Below are 19,919 nucleotides of genomic sequence, written 5' to 3' on the forward strand. Positions count from 1 at the left end.
TTTTTGCTTATTTCTACAAAAATGTTTTTAAACATAACAGTTAGAATATTTTTATTATACACTTTTATTTCATGAAATGTTTTTGCCTACCTTATCCTCAGTATATTAATTTAGCCCAGCTATAATTGTTATACAATTTATATTTTTATTATTATTTTATATATTTTAATTTGTATGACGCTTTAAAATTAAATTTGATGTTGCATTGCAGCATTTATTGTATTAGCTGCATTTCTTAGTGTGGTAGAAATTGCTTAAATTAAATAAAAAAGTTGCTATGAAAAGTATAAAAATCCTTTGAAATTATTAATAATGTCTTTCAGAATTTCTATTTTGACTGACTGACTTCGTTTTTCCATTTGTGGACAAAATAAATCATCAATTAGCTCATATAGTTATATCCACAAAAATAGTGCTTTCTTATATTGTATTAATGTAGCCAAAGCAAAATATATCAATACAATAGTGTGAGAACTCCAAAGGATTTATTATATATACACATGTATATATACAATATATTTTTATGTAATTTTATTAGTTTATTCTATTTATGTTTTTTATATTTATCTTTTTTTTTCTTTCTAGAGAATATTCAAGAATCTTTTGCTGATTGGGAAAATGAACTAAACAAACCTTTTCATTGTTCAACTTGTGGAAAGGGATTCAATCATAATGGTAACCTGAAAGTTCACGAAAGAATCCATTCTGGTAAAAAGACATATAAATGTCCACATTGTAGTCATTCCACTAATCACATTTCTAATTTAAAAGTGCATATAAATAACAGACACAATGGGAAATTTCCATTCTCTTGTTCTATTTGTAACAAGGGATTTATATCTGAGACATTGCTACAACAACACGACGTCAATGTTCACTATCTTGCAAGAATTGGAAATGCTTTTCAGGCATGACAATTTTAAATCTGTGTCATTTAATTGTTTTCAAAGTTGATATAATTATGAACTTTAAACTATTACTATTCTTATTATATGATGTTTATTTCATATGCAAACAATTATTGTTTTGTGATTACAAACATGTTGTAAACATATATCTTGAGACAATTGACATCAAAATTTTGAACAGCTTAGTAAATACAGTTTATTCGCAATTATTCATATCTGACACGATAAACGAAAAACTTAAATCTATTGGATTTTTATCTTACTGTATTTAGTACTTTCTTTTAAATATTATAGAAACAGTAATCGAAGGAACTTCCCACTTTAATGCTATATTTTCCCTTCTTCATTGTTAGATTTCTATACCCATCATTAATAAGATTAATTTCATCTTCCAAGTTATGAGTTTTGAACTTTCTTTTTGACAAATTTAGTACTAAAACACAAATTTGAATGCATATTTTTAAATTCAATCCTTTCATTTCCAAATTCCAATGCAAAGCAGTGCTGTATTGATTCTGATGAAGCAAATAATACAGACAAAAGATAGTAGGTTTACTCAATACCCGCATGTGTTTTCCTTTTATTGTGCATATATTGATATATTGATCGCAATATAGTTTCCTCTTTGGTTGTGATTAATTTTGCTTTTTTTAGCTCTAAAAATTCAATAATCTTTTTGAAAAAAGATTTTTTAATCACTTATTTTAAGAAATCATTGATTTACATTAATTTTTTTTAAAAGAAAAAGTTTATAAATGGACTCTTAAGGGTGTGATTTTTAAGTCTTATTTCATTGATATTGAAGATTTTATATTGAGAAATAATGAAGGGGGAATGTATGCAAATTTAAATTAGATTTATAAAGAATAATAATTAAGAAAAGTGGGTAAAAGTGATGTGAGACCTTTATATTATAATTGTCTATTTGTTGTTAATAAAATGATCTGTTGTTTAATTAGCATATTTCAATTAGGTCCCTTCAGCTCTTATGATTCAATAACTAATACTTACTACAGCTATTTAAGTGAAAATAAAATCATTAGATCTTTGGTGTTAAATGAGGTTTAATGTGCAGCTATTTAGATAGTTCAAATATCTATTAATTTGCTATGATGAAGGGTATGGTGGAAGCATAGTACTTACGAGTATGCATCCATAATTGTGGCATAAGTTTTGTGTGAGAAAGAAAAATAACAAAGGAAAAAAAATGAATCTGTTACTTTTTTCACAAAATACTTCAGTTAGATTTCTGCATCAACAGTTTATCATGATTAAGTATAATGTTGTTTTATATTGAAATGCTATCCTATGATAGTTTTATGTCTCAGATTTATGTTATTTTGTTGTTAAAATTAAACATAAATGTTACCATTATGTTGAAAATGTATGTAATTAAGGGGATATAAAATTAAAAGATATCTGATGTAGATATTCACATTTGTGAATATAGAAACATGTGAAAGGAATTCAACTGACTGACTTTTCAAATAGAAATTAAAATCCTTTTATGATCTCAGTTCAAATCAATAAACTGTATTGTCAGTAAATTATCACTTTTACCTGTAATAAATAACATTAATAAATATTATACTTAACATTTTTCTCTTTTATATCACTTTTATCTGTGTGCTAATAATCATTATTATTATTATTGAGATCATAGTAAATTATCACTTTTACCTTGATTGTGAAAACTTTTCTTTTAACTATGCATGTATAAAACTATGATTCTCTTTCTTATCCTATATTTTGCAGTAAAATTAATTAAAAGAATGTTTATGCTATGACGCACTTTCTCCTTTTTTTTTAAAAAAAATATATCATTCACTTTTTCCTGGGACTGGCCTCTAAAAACTGCAAAAAATAGCAGTTAATATGCTACTTTATGTAACATAATTTAAACACTGACAGTTATACATTTTCTAGAGGTAGTACTGACATTTACTTTTCAACCTTTTGTTTCAGTTAATAAACGACCACTTATTTTTCAAGTACTTTTTTTTCCAATTTGGAGTAGAACACTTTACTTTTTCTTGTAACGTATCACCCTTTTCATTCATTGTTGGGCAATTAAATTCAAAAAAAAAATTTCTGATGCTTTTGAACTGAAACTCATTGTGAATCCTTATAAAATAAATCTTTTTGAGGCTGTTTAATTTTTTCATTCTAATAACAGTACCAAAAACGCTACTCTGATACCATTTGCTTAGATTTTTCAACATCTGGATTTATTTTACCCATTGAAAAAGCCTGGATGGCAAACAGCAGCTACTGAAATAGCCATTTGAATGTTCTGTAAATTATCAGGACTGTTAGTTCCTGAGAACAGGTCAGGATGGAAGAGAATCCTTGAGAAGGCCAGGGCCCTACTGTGGGCTGTTGTGCCAATAATGGTTATGTTAGTTGTAATGTTGGTCAGAATGAAGTTTTTCAGTGTAATAATGGCTTATCAGCATGAAAATAATTTTTAATGTGATTGTGAGTTAGAAGTTTGAATACCTTATAAACTTAGGTCTGTGAAGCTCATATGGATAATTGGTAAGATTTTTTTATATTATTTCTATTTGTGATGCAGTGTTCTTTTAACTCATTTAAAATTACTATTTTAATATAATTTACATTTTTTTAACACTTTTTTAGTGTAGTAAGTGTTTAAACGTTGAACAAAATGGTAACGTTAATTTTATTATATTTCTTATGAGATTGAGAATAAACATTCAGGGAATAAAACAGCTTTAAAAGTTTTTAAGCATACTGAAAAGCTTTTGTGAGATGAACGAAGTCATGTCTTTAAATTATGCACAATTGAAAAGCTGAAGAGAGTAGAGGAAGGTTCTAAGTAACAATTTAGTGATTTTTTCTAAACTTGCGTTAAAAGTTATATATTGGCAATAGGAAATAAAGATTATAGAATACCATTATTTCTTACAAAAGAGCTTCCAATTGGTAAAATCTATAAATTCCTGACCCTCATTTAAACTATTTGCATCATAGCATTCTCACTCTGGGTTTTGTTTTTCTGCTAAGACAGGTTTTTAAGGTTCGTTACTCTGGTTTACTTTGTTGCCAAATGCATGCTATGTTTTCTTCCATTCTAAAACTATTTAAAGATTGTCACTGAGTACCAAAACTCAGCTAGATCTGCAAAATGTGAATTTAATAAAATAAAAGAATTTCATATAGTTAAATGAGTGTAAAATGACATCGTTGGACCAGAAAATGTCAAGTTTTTAAAAAACGTTACGTCGAACCTTCTTCCACTAAGCTTTTCAATTATCAATCTTATGCGTAGTAAAAGCTTTGTCTTTATATTAAGAAAATTTATAACATTCTTTTGCTTGAAATTAATCTCTTTTTTACTTCAAGATTTTGATTTAACCTTAGTTTTTATTCTCTCTTTTATTTTTGTGAAATATTTAAAAGTGATGCAATGAAACCTTGCCTTTACAGTGAACTGCCACTGTCTTTAATCCTTGATAACTAAACTTGAATCACTGTTACTCTATTGTTAATTATTTGACTCTTAAACTAAGAATTCTGTAAAAATGTGCTTATTTTTCATATTTCTGTCATTTTTACCCAACAAATTAAAAAAAATAAATAAATAAAAGGAAATACTCTTAAATTTTTATTAAAATATAGAAAAATGATAAAATTTAATGTTTGCTATCTCTGAAGATGCAAAAATCAGAAGTATATTTTACTAATGTTTAATTATCTTGGATTAGTTGGCACTTAAGACAATTTACACTGTGAGCGAAAAATTTACAAGTTTGGTAATATTTATTACTTTAGCAGCTATATGATGGTGGTTATATGATGTTAGTTCCATACTCAAGCTCTGATGAAGTGCTTGGTTGTATTTAGTCACTGCTAAATGCTTGCTATGACTGAATAAAGAACTTCAGTTTCTGAATTAACTGCCCTCTCATTTCCTGCTGTTTACCATTTTACTATTTGTATCATGCATAAAAATGTTATCTAAAAATTTTAATGGTCCATCAATTTAACGTTTTTTTTTTTTAAATTTTTTATTTATTTATTTTCTTATTACTTCATCTTGTAGAATATTGTATAGAAATTTCATGGTATGAAAATCTTCATTTTATTTGTGTAATTAAACTAAAATTCAGCAAATAATTTTTCTAAATTCATAACTTGATGTCTGGCTTCAAAACTTGATGTTAACCACCCAAACTTTGATACCGTTTTGGAATTTTCAATTTTCTTTTTTTTAAATAAATGCATTTATTTTATCTTAATTAATTATGCCAATATATTAAAAATAGATTTAATGCACATCATTTGTGTATTCATATTTTTTTATTATCATCTTTTTTGTGATTAATTTTGTAGTAATTCTTTACTTATTTTTAGTTTACGGAGATCCTAATTTCTGTTTTTTTTTTTTTTTTTTTTTTTTTGTTAAATTTTATAATTCGTTTATTTTTCAATTAGTCTGTGTGCCACAGTTGAAATTTTACCATGCCTCACTCTGGATACAAGTTGTGGGTTGACCATCCATGATATATACATTTGTTTAAAATTTTTTTTAATGATTTCTTATGTTTTGCTTATTTAAACTGTATTTGGTTTTTAAATTAAATGACATATTTGAAATAAAAATATGAATGACTTTCCTTAATATCTAAAAATAAAATGTGGCACATTAATAATTCCTTTTAATGTACCACTTTGCAACTGTTTTTCAAAATATGTGCAATCTATTAGGCAAAATTTTTTTTACGTATCTATGTATGAGATTGGTTTTCTTGTTAAAGGTTTTCTTGTTTAAAGATATTAATTCTTTTCTCATTTGTGTACTATTATTTAGTTTTAAATATAGGGAAAAACTTCATCAGTTATTTTTATTATTATTTATTTCTCAATTATACAATTTGTTTTGTTATTGCATATAGTTCTCCAATTTCATTTATCAGAATCCTTTTACTTAAAACTGATAAAATTAATTTTTTGTTCACTTAAAGTATGATAGTAGAATCTTTTTGGATTCATCTTTAGTTAAACTAAGGTTTTCTTATTCTATATGAAGAAAACCTAGCAGGTAAACAGTTTTCTTAATTTATGTGTTCAAAAACTGTTTGTGCTGTTTAGTAATGGGTATAGTATCAATTTTAACAAAATTAGTGGAAATTAAAAAAAAAAAAAAAAAGAAGCTATTTTCTATTTGATTCTTCTGTGTTATGGCTAATTCATTCCAGTACTACATTCTTAATAGATTTTGATACATGATTTTGGCTGACTCAGATTCAATGAATGAGACGCTGACTGTAATAGTGATATAAATTTATATTCCATCAAATTCAATATTTTTAAAATTAGAATTTTATCTCCTCTTTGGTGTAATTTTCCATTATATAATTGAATAAATTTCTCATTTTAATTACCTGTTCCTTAATTACTTTTACTTTTTTTGCAGAGGATTTTCCCGGTGATGCCTCATCTAAGGAATATCATCTTTATACTTCCTCAAACAATTTTCGTGCTTCTAATGAACTTGCTGCTAAATCTGAGTTTGGAAGAAAAATCTTAAATTGCCCATATTGCTCCTACCAGTGTAATCGCATGAGCAATATAAAAACTCACATTGCATACAAACATACTAAAGATTTTGCTTATACTTGTTCACAGTGTGGACGAGGGTATGCCGCTAGAAGCCATTTAAAAACTCACTTGATGTCAGTTCATTACAAAACAGCCTCTAATTATTGAATCTGAATCGTTAATTACTGTAAAACATGGAAATTGACTCTGAAGAAAAACATGGTCGACCAAAGATTGGAATAGATAACATCATGCAAACTGAAGGAGGATTTTAATTAGAAATAAAAATCTATTTTTTTAAAAAATTTCCGTTTTTCACGAGTTTTAGATAGTTAAACCTGTAACAAACACACAGAAAAAGAAAATAAATAAATAAAAAATAATTAAATATTTTCGAATAATTATTACAAGTTTGCATAAATGAAATTTGCAAGTGAATTTTGACATATTTTACTTATGGTAGAATGAGATAAATTAATAAGAAGTTTTTATTTCACATTTTGCATAGATTGTGACTTAAATGTTTGAACAAAATTCAAAAATTCTACTATACCAAATATCCGTTTACAAAAGTAAGTCATTATTAAATCATGAAGGATTCTCAATTTTGTAAATGGTGGCATAGTCAGCATTGTGCTCCCAACTCCCGTTCGTCCCATGGAATCAAAAGCTAAATAGGTTTAATAAATACTGAGTAAAATCTGGTTTTCATTATTATTATCAAATATAGATATTTGCATAATACCTATTGTGTATTTTATTATCACCCCCTCTTATTTATTATTTTAAATGTGTTTCACTTTGTTATATTGGGTTGTTCGGAAAGTAATTTCGTTTTTTTGGGGGGAAATGAAAGACAATTTTCGTATAATGAATAAATATTTTATTAAATTATTTATTAGTCATTCTGGTCCAACACCTTTTGCCATCTTTCTGGTAATAGCTTGATTCCACGCTCATGAAATTTTTGGTCTCTGCTGCCAAAAAACTGATCCAGGTGATTTTTGACCTCTTCATTTTAAGTAAAGGTTTTGCAGTCCAAAACATTTTGTAGTGACCAGAACAAATAATAATCCGAAGACACCAGATCTGGGGGATATGGTGGGTGTGACAGTGTATCCCATTCAAGCTGTGAAAGCTTTTGGCGAGTGACCAAACTTGTATGAAGTCTCGCATTATCTTTGTAGAACACTGTACCTTTTCTGTTGATTAACTCAGGCCTTTTTTGTTGAAGAGCATCATTCAGTTTCTCCAGCTGATGACAGTAGACTTCCGAACTAAGTGTTGTGTTATCTGGTAAATGCTAAAAAAAAGAAAAGGAAATAAACTATTCCCTTAACATCCCACCAAACAGGCAGCATCTCCTTATTTGATGGATATTGGCTTTCGAAATGCTTTGAGCCGTTTAATCTTTTTTGCTTCACGATCTCTTGCGTTTGACATTGTTATAGACAACTCATTTTTCGTCTCCAGTAATGATGCACTTCAAAAATGGATAATTTTCGTGATGTTTGAGAAGCGAATCACAGACGTCAACGCAGCGACACAAATTTCTCTTCGTGAGAACATGGGGAACCTATATATCGAGCTTCAAGGTTAAACATAGGCCTTTCAAGTGATCATAAATTTCATAGTGATCATAAAATCCTCTCTTCGATATCACGTGTTGTTATTCGCCGATTTGCATCAACTAATGCCTTTATAGTGTCTTTATAAGGTTCAGCGAGCTTTCCAGAACGTGGTGCATCTTCGACATCAAAATTGCCAGATCAAAATTTTGCAAACCAATTCTGTCACTGGCGTACTGTCAACACATCTTATTCATACACATCGGTAAATTTCTTTCTGGCAGGAACAGCATTTTTACCTTTTCTATAGTGAGAAAGTAAAATATGACGAAAATGCTGTTCATTGCTCTCCGTATTTAAAAGGGCACCAACCAAAAACTACTGTGTGGAATTAATTGAATTTTTTCACACATAAACCTTGCTATATCAGCTTACAAAACATATCATGATAATGCGGCTCAAGTGTGAAGTTGGTTTCGAAAAAATACAATTAAATCCTCTGTTGGAAAAACGAAACTACTTTCCGAACAACCCGATAGATATTTTCCTCATAAAAAAAATTATATTTAACTGTAGGTTTGTTTAACATTGTGCACTTGTGACATGTTTAATTTTGTAATTGTTTGATTAATTAAATAAAATATTCTTCAATTTTGGCTTTAATTAAACTTTTCAAACTGACAAAAATAAAATATATTTTATTTTAGGTAGATAATTTTCAGCTTTATGTTTTAAAATACCATTAAAAATTTTTTGCGATTAAAAATTATAAAATCTTGATTTTAAAATATTTCTTAATGAATCACTCAAAACTGATGAATGATTAAAACTTTTATTTGCAATTTTTTTTTTCAAATTTATTAAAATTGTCAATAGTTTTCTTGTTTTATTTGAAAATTTTATATTTAGTTTTGTTAGTCAATCTAATAAAAATTGTTATTTTTTCATAACCATGTTGAGTGTTGGTAAATATTAAATTATTTTTTATTCATATATTAAAAAAAAACTATAGAGTGATAATCATTATAATCTATGTAGCATTATCCCAAATTTGCTACATTACAAATTTGCCAATACATTTTACAATTGTATTTTTCCATACTATTCATGGCATTTATTAAGACAGATAGTTTATTTCTTTACAATAATTTTTCATTTTTTTTACAAAAGTTTACTAATAAAGGGTATGTTATTTCTTATTGTTTTTAATAGTTTGTCTATGGGGAGCACACTTATAAAACAAAAAAATAAAGCATTTTAATTGTTGGTAGGGATAGAGTACTTTATTTGATGATTCATATTTATCTCATGTTATGTATATTTTCCTTCTATATGAACTGAAAATAGTTGTGTGCTGGTAGTATATCACAGAATTTGTTCTGTATTGTTTTAATAGTATATCAATTAAAATATAATCTCTAATACATTTCACTAATTTATTCCTAATATTTTCTAATTTAAGGTATAATTTAGTAACAATTTACGAATGTAATTTCATCACTCATTTAATTAAAATTCTAAGCTAATAAAATTATTGTTTATTTATTCTCTTGTAAAACATTGAACTAAAAGTTCTGGTCAAATGTTAACTGTTTTTAATTTAATAATAATGTTGTATTTCTATAGCATTCATGAATTTAATTGTACTCAATATTTTTCATAAATATAGCGTGTTACAAAACTAATGGCCACAATTGTGATGCAACTTTCACCACAGAATGTGGGGTCAGAAAACAAAGAGTTGACCATGGCTTTTCATGGGTTTCTGATACCTGAATGATAAATTTTATTATTTAGCTCTTTTTTGCTGCCAGATATGCATCAATATTTGAATGTAAAGCTAGCTAATGCACAGTGCGCAAAATAAAACACGAACCATATTTCCCAGATTGCGACTACCCCCTATATTTTGAGGGTCAAAAATCCGAATATGTTGAAAAAATGGGATGTTTATTCAGAGAAAGTGCTAATTTGTATCTAATTTCGTAACTTAAAATAATTTCTGTTCTAATTAATTAGCATAATTGAGGTTACTTCCTGGAACCACTAAGATTGAGTTCTAGAACTGATCATTAGATCAAAAGTTACTCAGGGTAGTCCGTTTTTTTGACGAACAGTACATCTATAGATTGAACTGCAAGTGTTAATTAAGTAGACTTTACCAGAAGTTATTTCCAAACAGGGTGCTGACTGATTGATTTGGGGTCTCAGTTGCAGGCATTAGGGGAAAAAAATCTTTCACTGGGTTGTCTGTACTGCATAGGCTGGCTACTCTTTTGTGCTGCAGTTTTCAATAATAAATATTCTTTGTTATTCACGTTTATTGCATTCTCAATTTTCACCAATCTTGTTCTTCTTGCCACTCAACCTTTGATTTCAGTCCCCACATTATATAGTAAAAATTGTTTGTTTTCACTAGTTATATTAAAAATTTTAGTGTTGCAATTAGTTTTGTAAAACTCTATTTCATTTCTTTCTTTTTCCACTTCTTTTGTATATCTTCTTTCAATGCATATTTCTCCAAAACTTGATTTTCTTCTAACTGTCAACTAAATTTTTTTCTTGCAGGATCAGGTGAGTCTTCATTCTATATTGGTGCTACATCATTCCTGCCTTTTGTGTCTCTCAATTCTAAATTGCAAGAAAGTAGAGTTTTTTCTTGTTCAGTTTGTGGAAAGTGCTTTAATCGAAAGTATGTACTGCAGGTTCATGAACGAACTCATTCAGAAAAGAAGTTCTACTCTTGCAGGTTCTGTGATTATACCTGCAATCAGCTTTGTAGTTTAAGAGCACACATAGTGTATAAACATAAGAAACATTTCTCTGTTTTCTGTTCCATATGTGGAAAAGGTTTTAGCTCTAAACAAGAGTTGGCTAGTCACAAAAGACATGAACATAACTGAAAAAAAGATTTTTTTTTTTAAAATTTGACTTAATTAATTTTTAATTTGTGAACTTAATTAATATATTTTACATATATAGTTGAATCAAATTTACTTATAATAATTTATCTCTGTTGGTGTTTAATGTTTTTCCAAACCATATTCTTTGCTTTTGCAACCATATTGAAATATTCTAATAAATTTAGCAGTTTTGCAGATTATACTAAGGCTTGTTTTATATAATACTAACATTACAAAGATGCGAAATAGCCAGTGTGTTTCCATTTTAAACACTTAACCGAGGCTAATTTTGTGGTGCATTATAATTTCTTGTGTGTTTAAATTGCTAAAATATATTTTGAGACATCTGACAAATTAACCATCTATAAACATGTCATTTAAACATTAATAAACTCATTTCTCAAAGTTAGCCAACAATATATAATTTTCTCAAAATTAACTCTTAATATATTAACTTAAAAAGTATAAATGAGTATGAAGCTATTACTCATTTTTAACATGCACAAAGCTATAGCTTTAATTGTCTTAAAGTACTTTAAAATATGCTATCTAATGCAATGCATAAAACAAAAATATCTTAAGTATATTTTAATAAATGACTAATTTGTTATGCTTAGCTTTAATTTTTATTTATTATTTTGAGAAACATGTTTTTATATTATAATTTTTTAAAGTTAATTTTTCTAATATTTAAATTTTTTTTTTTACTATATACTGACCATAGTAATTAATTCAATTGTTCTCTCTTAATTCTGTTTTACTTATCCTATGATGAACGGCAAGTTACTTCAACATTTGAAGGCAACAATGCTTCTTTTAATCTTCTGAATTTTATTAAAAACATTTTATTACAAATTGCATTTACCTTATGTGAGTTTTATTTTGAAATTTCACATTCAAAATAACATTAATTACTAAATTCATTCAATGAAAAAAAAGGGGTTTTTTTCGATAAATTTTTTAAATCTAGGTATTTGGGAATTTATAATAAATGATAGAAGTTCTTAAAAAGTTCTCTTGAAAGAAGTTCTTAAAAGTCAAAACTAATTTCATTTCTGTATTTATATTCAGTGGCAGTTTACAATATTTAATTAAAATGCAATAATTCTTCCTTTGTTATTTTGATCCTAGAGAAAATTCTTAACGTAAGAACTGAATCGCTTGATGGGATAAGAAGAAACTTTATGCACTGTTGTTATTGCAATAATTGTTCCTTTTAATAATATAAATTTTTATGTTGTCCATAAATTTGAGTTTTTTTAAGAAATACATATAAATTGTCGCCATATATGAGTATAAATATATATTTAAAAAGAACAATAAAAATATTCAGTATATTGATGTTTTAGAAATTATTTAACCTGCAACAATACCAAAAATAAGTTTATATACAGCAGAGTCTCGGTGGTTCGAGTTTTCTTTAAATCCGTGCGAAAAAAATCAGTCTGGCGCCCGAGCGATGACCAATGTACTCACAACACGTGGAATAATTCTGCGATTGTTTTTACTACAATTACTGTAACTGACTGTTGAAAAACAAATTTGTGAGTTAATTTGCATGTGAACTGTGTGTTTAAGCAAAAAAACATCAGACAATTAAAGTAAAATTTTATCTGATGCAATAATATGAATATTGTTAATTAGTTTAATGCTGTAAATGTACCCTGATCCTCTAATGCAGTGTTTCCCAAGGTGTGGTACACGTACCCCCAGGAGTATGAGAACAGTTTAGCGGGGGTACGCTTTCTAATGCGAAATATCTTGCAACAAGCGAAAATTTCAAAAAATTTTATTTAAAAGCAAAGCTAGTCATGAAAATTTACGATTAGGTATTTCCTATTGGCTATTTTTTGCAAAGTTAACAGTTAATAATTAGTGGTGGCCATTTATTTATTAGTGGTACACTGCGTTACAAAAAATTTAGAAAGGGTACACAAAAGTCATGAGTTTGGGAAACACTGCTCTAATGTAACTAAACTTTCTTTAAATATAATATATAATCTCAATTAAATACTGACATTCAAAATTTCTTTATTTCCATTTCTTTAAGTTTTCAAAAGTTCGAGGTAGGCTCGATCCCATCCATCTCGAATTATCTAGACTCTACTGTAGCTCCATTTGCAATGCTTGCAACAAAATATAAGATTTTATTTATTTATATTTTTTTTATATTGTACTTCATTTATGTTCCCATGTTTTTATATGCCATTAATAATGTCATTCTTTTTTAGCATATTCTATTTTGCTTCATGGTGTCTTATTTTTTTATATATACAATTTTTAATGTTTTTTTTTATTTTTGTAAAAAACTTAAGTTTTATGTGTTTTTGTATCTAGTTAATATCAGTTCTGCAACAAATTGTAAAGCGTAATATAACATATAACCTATATTTTAAACTAAAATCTTTAAAACATTTCATGTATGTAATGAAATAGAACTAAATATATATTGTTTAATATTAAGTTTTTAAAGATTAAAGCATGATAAAAATAATAATTTCACACTTAAAGCTTAGTTTCTACTTCAAAGCATAGCTAATAGTGTACAAAATTTACATACAAGGTTTAAAATAAATTTTTATTAAACATTTTTATTTTTCCAATGTGTGTTAGATTCAAAGGATTTTCTCAAAATCAATGATTTTCTGAAAATGCATACATAATTTCCAAAAAACGTCTCTCAGCATGTGTGAATAACCAACTATAACTTTATTTCTAACGATTAAAGAACAAAAATGTGGAAAGTTAATGAGCATAAGTTCAAATATGGACAATAATAAAAAAAAAACATGAAATTTTGGTGAAATCACCGATTTTTGCTTGTTGAATATCATAAAATATTGAAAGGAATATAAAGTTTTATGACTGCATAGGTTTTTATCTATTACTATTTTAAGAAATTATTTATAATGAATAATTAGAATGCAACTATACCATCCATGAATTCTTCCATTATCATCTTGTATCATTAAAATCTATGGAGTAACATCCATGGAGTACTATTTTCTACTAAGTAGTTCTCTAATAGTACGCCATTACTTCCGGACACTTCAAGCCCTGACACTCAGCATTTTAGCTGAATACTTATATTAAGGCTCTGAATGAAGGTAAACAATGTTCAAACATTTAGCCTTAGAAATATTCTGAGAGAATAATTTTTATGTTGCTCCAATATAGTTCAAATAAAATTATTATTATAATTTTTTCTGGGTTAGTTATTACAGGATGATAAAATTTTTCTTTTGAAGCATTTTGAAAAAAAAAAAACATTTTCTCCTTTTTTATATACATGTATCATTTTTATTAGCTTGTTTTAATAATTACTTTTAAACTTGTTGTATTATTAAGTTCTTTCTTTTTTGAACTTTTGTATTTAAGCGCGATAGGTATGTATACATAGTTTTAAACTTTTGAATTTTTAAACATAGTTAAATAGTTAGAAAAACATCTGAAATTTAGGATTAATGCTATTTTATTTTGCACATATTTATTTGTTTTATTTTTAGCTTTTCTTTTCTTTGTGCTCTATAAAATAACTTATGCATAATATTTCATTGGGTTTTCCTAAACTTAGATATTTTAATTTTTTTTATTATTATAAGATTATTTGAAATATTGTTACAAAATTTATATGCTGTTATTAAATTTCTGTCTTTATTATTTTCATTCATTTTTTGTGTGTGGCATTTTTAGAATTTATATTGCATTTCTAAAACACATATAACTTTATTTTAATTAAATTTGTATTGAACCAACTTGAGAATTTTCTAAAGAAATGTTAGTTTATATTTTATGTATCTGAGTAAAAAATTATATCTATGAGATAAAATTATACTAGTTCAAAAGGGCTGAGAGGTTTTCTCTTTGTATGAAACTTAATTTCATTATTGTTTATAAATAAAAATATTAATTTTATTGAACTGGTTATAATTATATACCATATTTATTTATATAAATACTCTTAAAAATTAAAATGTGGACAATTCTATATTTTTCTTCTTTTCAACTTAGCAAATGTTGTAACATGAAATTTGATATCATACTATTTTAACTGCAAATTTAAATAATGGTTATACAAATATAATATACATATAATATGAAATACAAATATAATTACAGTTATAAATAAATTTGAAAATTACTGTGCAATCTGGCCAGCTCTCAGACTTTTGACCTAAATCTCAGGCTTTTTTGTCCTATCTCAAAAAAAATTTGCCTACAATGTGTTAGCCAGTTAAAGCCGGAGACATAATTATTCCTCACCATGATGCAATCTGTTAGAGAATGTTCAACCATGTGATAATTCAAAATTTATTAATTCAATTCTTTTTCTCTCAAAACAAACTCTGGAGAATTTGTTCGCAATCCTGAATGAGTTTCAGAAAAAAATTTGTATTACATTTTTAAAAAATGCTAAATTAATTGCTCAGTTTTAAAACAATTTATTAATTTTTTATTTTAAAACATTTTGGCATAATAAAGTTACTTAAATAAATTTAATTTTAAAAATGTATGAATTTAATCTTTATTATTATTTTTTTATTCAATTTTTAATCTTTATTATTGTTTTACTTGTAACGCTATGTCATAGTCTCTCTATCCACACAAAAATTCAGATTTTTGAATTTCTGAGATTGGCATGTCTGATTGTGTGTAAAAATTGCTATAAAAATTATTCAGTCAAACTTGGACAAACTGAAAGTTGAGTTCCCCTCAATTTTTAGCTTTATTTTTATACAGAATTCTAGGAACCAAAAAATTCAAATTATCCAAAATTTTGAATTAAATAAATTTGAATCAGTGATATTTGACTTTTTATTTTTTAATTGCTTAATAAAACATAAAAATAACTATGTTAGCACATGCAATATTTAGGCATCTGGCTATTTATATTTCACCAAATGAATTGTATGCCTGCATGTTGAATGTCTACCTCTACATCAAAAATTTGGTCCTTCTGTAGTTCTTAGTTCGATAAAAATTGCAGTATGGATGAAAAAAGACTATTTTTATAAAATGTGTCATATTTCATTTGATTTTAAATTATGCATGCACTTTAGTTTTTTTTTCCCCATTTCTTATTATTTTTGAAAATAATTTTCAATTCTAGATTTTGGCTGCAAATAATAACTAGAATGATAATTATAATTTTTTCTCTTTGCCATTTATTTTTTTAAATAAATGTCTTTTCTAATGAAATTTTAGTTTCTAATTTGACTTTTTTATCTTAGAAATTTAAAATGGTTTAGAAAGATAACTGAAATTAAATGTTTATTGTCTTATAAATTCTTTAAATATTTCTAAAATTTAAATTGTTCAAATGCTAAATACTTAAATATAAATGCACTATTATTGCTGTTGTTTATTTCAATATTGAGAGTTGTTAAAATTTGAAACGTGTGACCTGTAAAGAAAGTAATAAATATTTAATATTTAAAATCTAAAGCAATAACTAAGTTTGAAGACACTTTGTATCATATTTGATGCACAATATGAACAAAATGATTCAAATACTTCAATATTTAAAATCTAAAGCAATAACTAAGTTTGAAGACCCTTTGTATCATATTTGATGCACAATGTGAACAAAATTATTCAAATACTTCAATATTTAAAATCTAAAGCAATAACTAAGTTTGAAGACACTTTGTATCATATTTGATGCACAATATGAACAAAATTATTCAAATACTTCAGAATTGCCAGAACTGTCCAACAAGACGGGTTAATTTGATTTTATATCTTAACCTTAACATATTATTTTGTAAAATAGTTTTGAATTGTTGTCTACATATTTTAAATATTGTATTTTAATTTGTAAATAAAACCTTTTTTCTTATAGAGCATTATGGCATCGATTTATATAAGTGCGCAGTTTGTGCAAGGACATTTCCGAATAACACCAAACTCAAGATTCATGAAACTATGCATCGTAATAGTAAAACTTATCACTGTCAGTATTGCGACTATGCCTGCCTGCAGTCTTCCAATCTTAAAAAACATGTTGCTCGACGCCACACCAAAGCATTTCCTATATATTGCTCAGAATGTGGCAAGGGATTCATGGCCCCAAGTGAACTCAAAAATCATCTAGCTGCTACTCATAAAGTTAAGAAAACATGATTGACAGTACATGTGTTGTATTTTACATTGCTTGTAAACAGATTTATTTCTCTACTGAAACAACTTTTATGTCAACGAAGTATCAAGAAGTAAAAATTTAAAATAAATTTAATTGATTGTGTTTGAATGAAGAAAATCCCAAAAGTAAGGTCTTCTACTGTTTTAGAAACAAAATAATCTGTTTATTTTCCGCAATAAAGGTTAAACATTTCTTTATATTTCTACAACATTAGTTTATTGCATTTTTATAGACAGTTTTTGCATCTTCTCAGCATGTTCTTGCATTGAACCTCATTTTTCATTCGATGGTTAAGATGAGTTACCTTCTGACCAAATATTCTTTTTTAACTTAAGAAATTAATGGTAGTCACTGAGTGATATAATCTAGATATAGTCACAAGTCTAGTTTATAGAGGTGTGTGCTGGTGTTATATGTCATTTAAAATGCTACAAGAATGCAGCATTTTAACTAATGAAAAAGTGAATGATGATGTTCAATGCTTTCTCATGACATGGTCAAGAGTTAGTGTGATATGGGTATACAAAAACACACAGCTTCTACAAAGATGGATCAACCAAAAATGGACAATTATATCGGAAATTCAACAAATGTTTAGCTTTTAATATTGAAGGAAATAAACAGATGTTTGTATTTTTTTTAAAATAAAAGGCTTTACTATAAGGATTGAATATGTAGTATTATTCTAAGTTTTCATCTTATTTGTGCTTGTTTAATTTTGTTGTTTTAGTCATCAGCTATTATTTGAAGCAGCTGAAATAGTTTTTTGTTTAGTATAAAGTTTATGATTGTTGTATATTAGTTTTTTTTAAAAAATTGTTTATTTAGGGCATTTTTTAACTATCTGAAACATGATCAGACGTGATCTTATTTTAGGCTGTTTAAAAACATTACCATAACTTGTGTGATGAGTAAACAAATAACATTGATTACAAATAGTTAGGAAGCAATAATATGTAATAATTAAATGTAATTTTAAAAACAAATGCCTATATGTAATATTTTATTAAATATTTTCTTTTGCTATATGAATCTTATTAAAAAAAGTCAACTATTGTTCATATGTCAAAGCAATATCCTAAAAGATTCTTCAAATACCAAATAAATAAAGCTAGAGATTATATTTACTACTTAAATTTTTTCTAGCTATTTTTCTTTAAGCTAAGCATTTGCCACCTCGCCAAATGCGATAAAATCATTAATTTGGTGAATAAAATTGTGTTTTGGTGAAAGTAATGGGGCTAATGATTTTTTTCACTAAAAAGTAAAATATATTTATTTATCTTGATCCTCAAAATTAAATTAAAATGAATTTTTCTAAACAACTCAGTATTTTTTATTTGATTACAGTAATTTTTGGTACGTGCGCTGCATAACCAATAAGAATCGAGTCCAAATAATGAAAGCCTGAAACAAACTACCAAAAAATAATTTTCTATTGGAAAAAAAAAATTTTTAAGATTTGCACTTGGTGAAGACTTTCGAAAATTTGCGAATACTTTTGATATATGACTAATTTAAGCCTGAAGCAAACTAGGTACCAAAAAATAATTTTCTATTGGAAAAAAAATTAATCATAAAAAATTGTTAAGATTTGCACTTGGCAAAGACTTTCAAAAATTTGCGAATACTTTTGATATATGACTAATTTACTGGATGATAATTTGAAATCTTGAGCATGGGCCCTGTAAATGTAATATTTCTGCGGACATTAATAAAAAGAAAGCTTTGAGTTAAAATTAAAATAATATTAAATGTGTAAAAAAAGAGATTTATTGCCATTCCTGCAAATGATACTGAACAATCATAGCATTTTGTTTATATAGTTATTATTTTCCCAAATCCTTTTATTCCACTTATGCACAAGAAAGCTTTTCTGCTTACACAAGAAAAAAGGATAGCCATAATGGATAAAACTTTTTTTTATTAATATATTTTTGATTTTTTCTTGTTAATAATATTTTCTGTTATAGATTGTGTTTGCAATAACTAAAGCAAGTCACTTAAAACGATGGTGAACTCATCTAATATGGATTGAACTGATATTACAGAATTAATATTCACACCTCGATATTATCGTAATTTATTGTCCCTAGAAATTTGTTTTTGTATCAAAATTTGTAGTTTTTTCAGTATTTTTAATTTAGTACAAATTTGTTGGTATCTAAAAAACAGCACTGTCTTTCTAAAATTTATAATTTACATCCCTGATTATTTTTTCAAATATTTTACACTGCTCCTTATATGTTTAACCATAATTGTTTCCTTATATTTTTTATCTATTTCAATTTCAAGTCATTATGCTGGATTGTTTGTTAAACTATATAAAAAATTCCCTAATCAAAAGAATATTAGTATAAAATTGTACAATTTTTTTTTTCTTAATGAATGTTTTTGTAAATAACTGTAGGAAAATACGAGCATATCCTCAAGCTTTTGAGTGAGCCATACTGTTTATTATCTGTTTGTTGTTTGATTATTGCTCATTTTTTCGTACTAATTATGATAATTGTTGTTTGTATTGAATCAGCATTATTAAGTTGTAGGATCGAAATTTGTCATTGATTTCCATGGATTTCATCACACAGTTTTATAGATTTTTTGGTTTTTTCGAAGTGTTATTGTATACATTTAATAATCATGTTTTCAATAATAAAATAGTTCATATTACTTTGTTTTTCTTTGCTTTAGAATCCATAAATATATGTAAGCAATTTTCTATTTAACTTTTTATTTTATACTTGAATTTTTTTTGCTCAAGTTATGTTTTTAAGAATAACACATATTAAAGTTTTTAAAATAATTGTCTGCTAAATATAATCTTATAAATTTA

The 19,919-nt window shown here is 26.4% G+C and overlaps 1 non-coding gene across 2 annotated transcripts; it reads left to right on the forward strand.

The window, feature by feature from the left end:
- Positions 1 to 585: 585 nt before the first annotated feature.
- LOC110282934 (uncharacterized) lies at positions 586 to 19,756 on the forward strand. 2 transcript variants are annotated; one of them, XR_011637999.1, is made up of 3 exons: positions 586 to 708; positions 10,610 to 10,790; positions 16,787 to 19,756. It is a non-coding gene; the product is annotated as an uncharacterized protein (transcript). The 2 variants fall into 2 exon arrangements; XR_011638000.1 differs by having other exon boundaries at positions 10,610 to 10,733.
- The last annotated feature ends 163 nt before the right edge of the window (positions 19,757 to 19,919 follow it).

This window comes from Parasteatoda tepidariorum, chromosome 10 (assembly GCF_043381705.1).
Source record: "Parasteatoda tepidariorum isolate YZ-2023 chromosome 10, CAS_Ptep_4.0, whole genome shotgun sequence".
In the NCBI taxonomy this organism is placed as follows: Eukaryota; Metazoa; Arthropoda; class Arachnida; order Araneae; family Theridiidae; genus Parasteatoda; species Parasteatoda tepidariorum.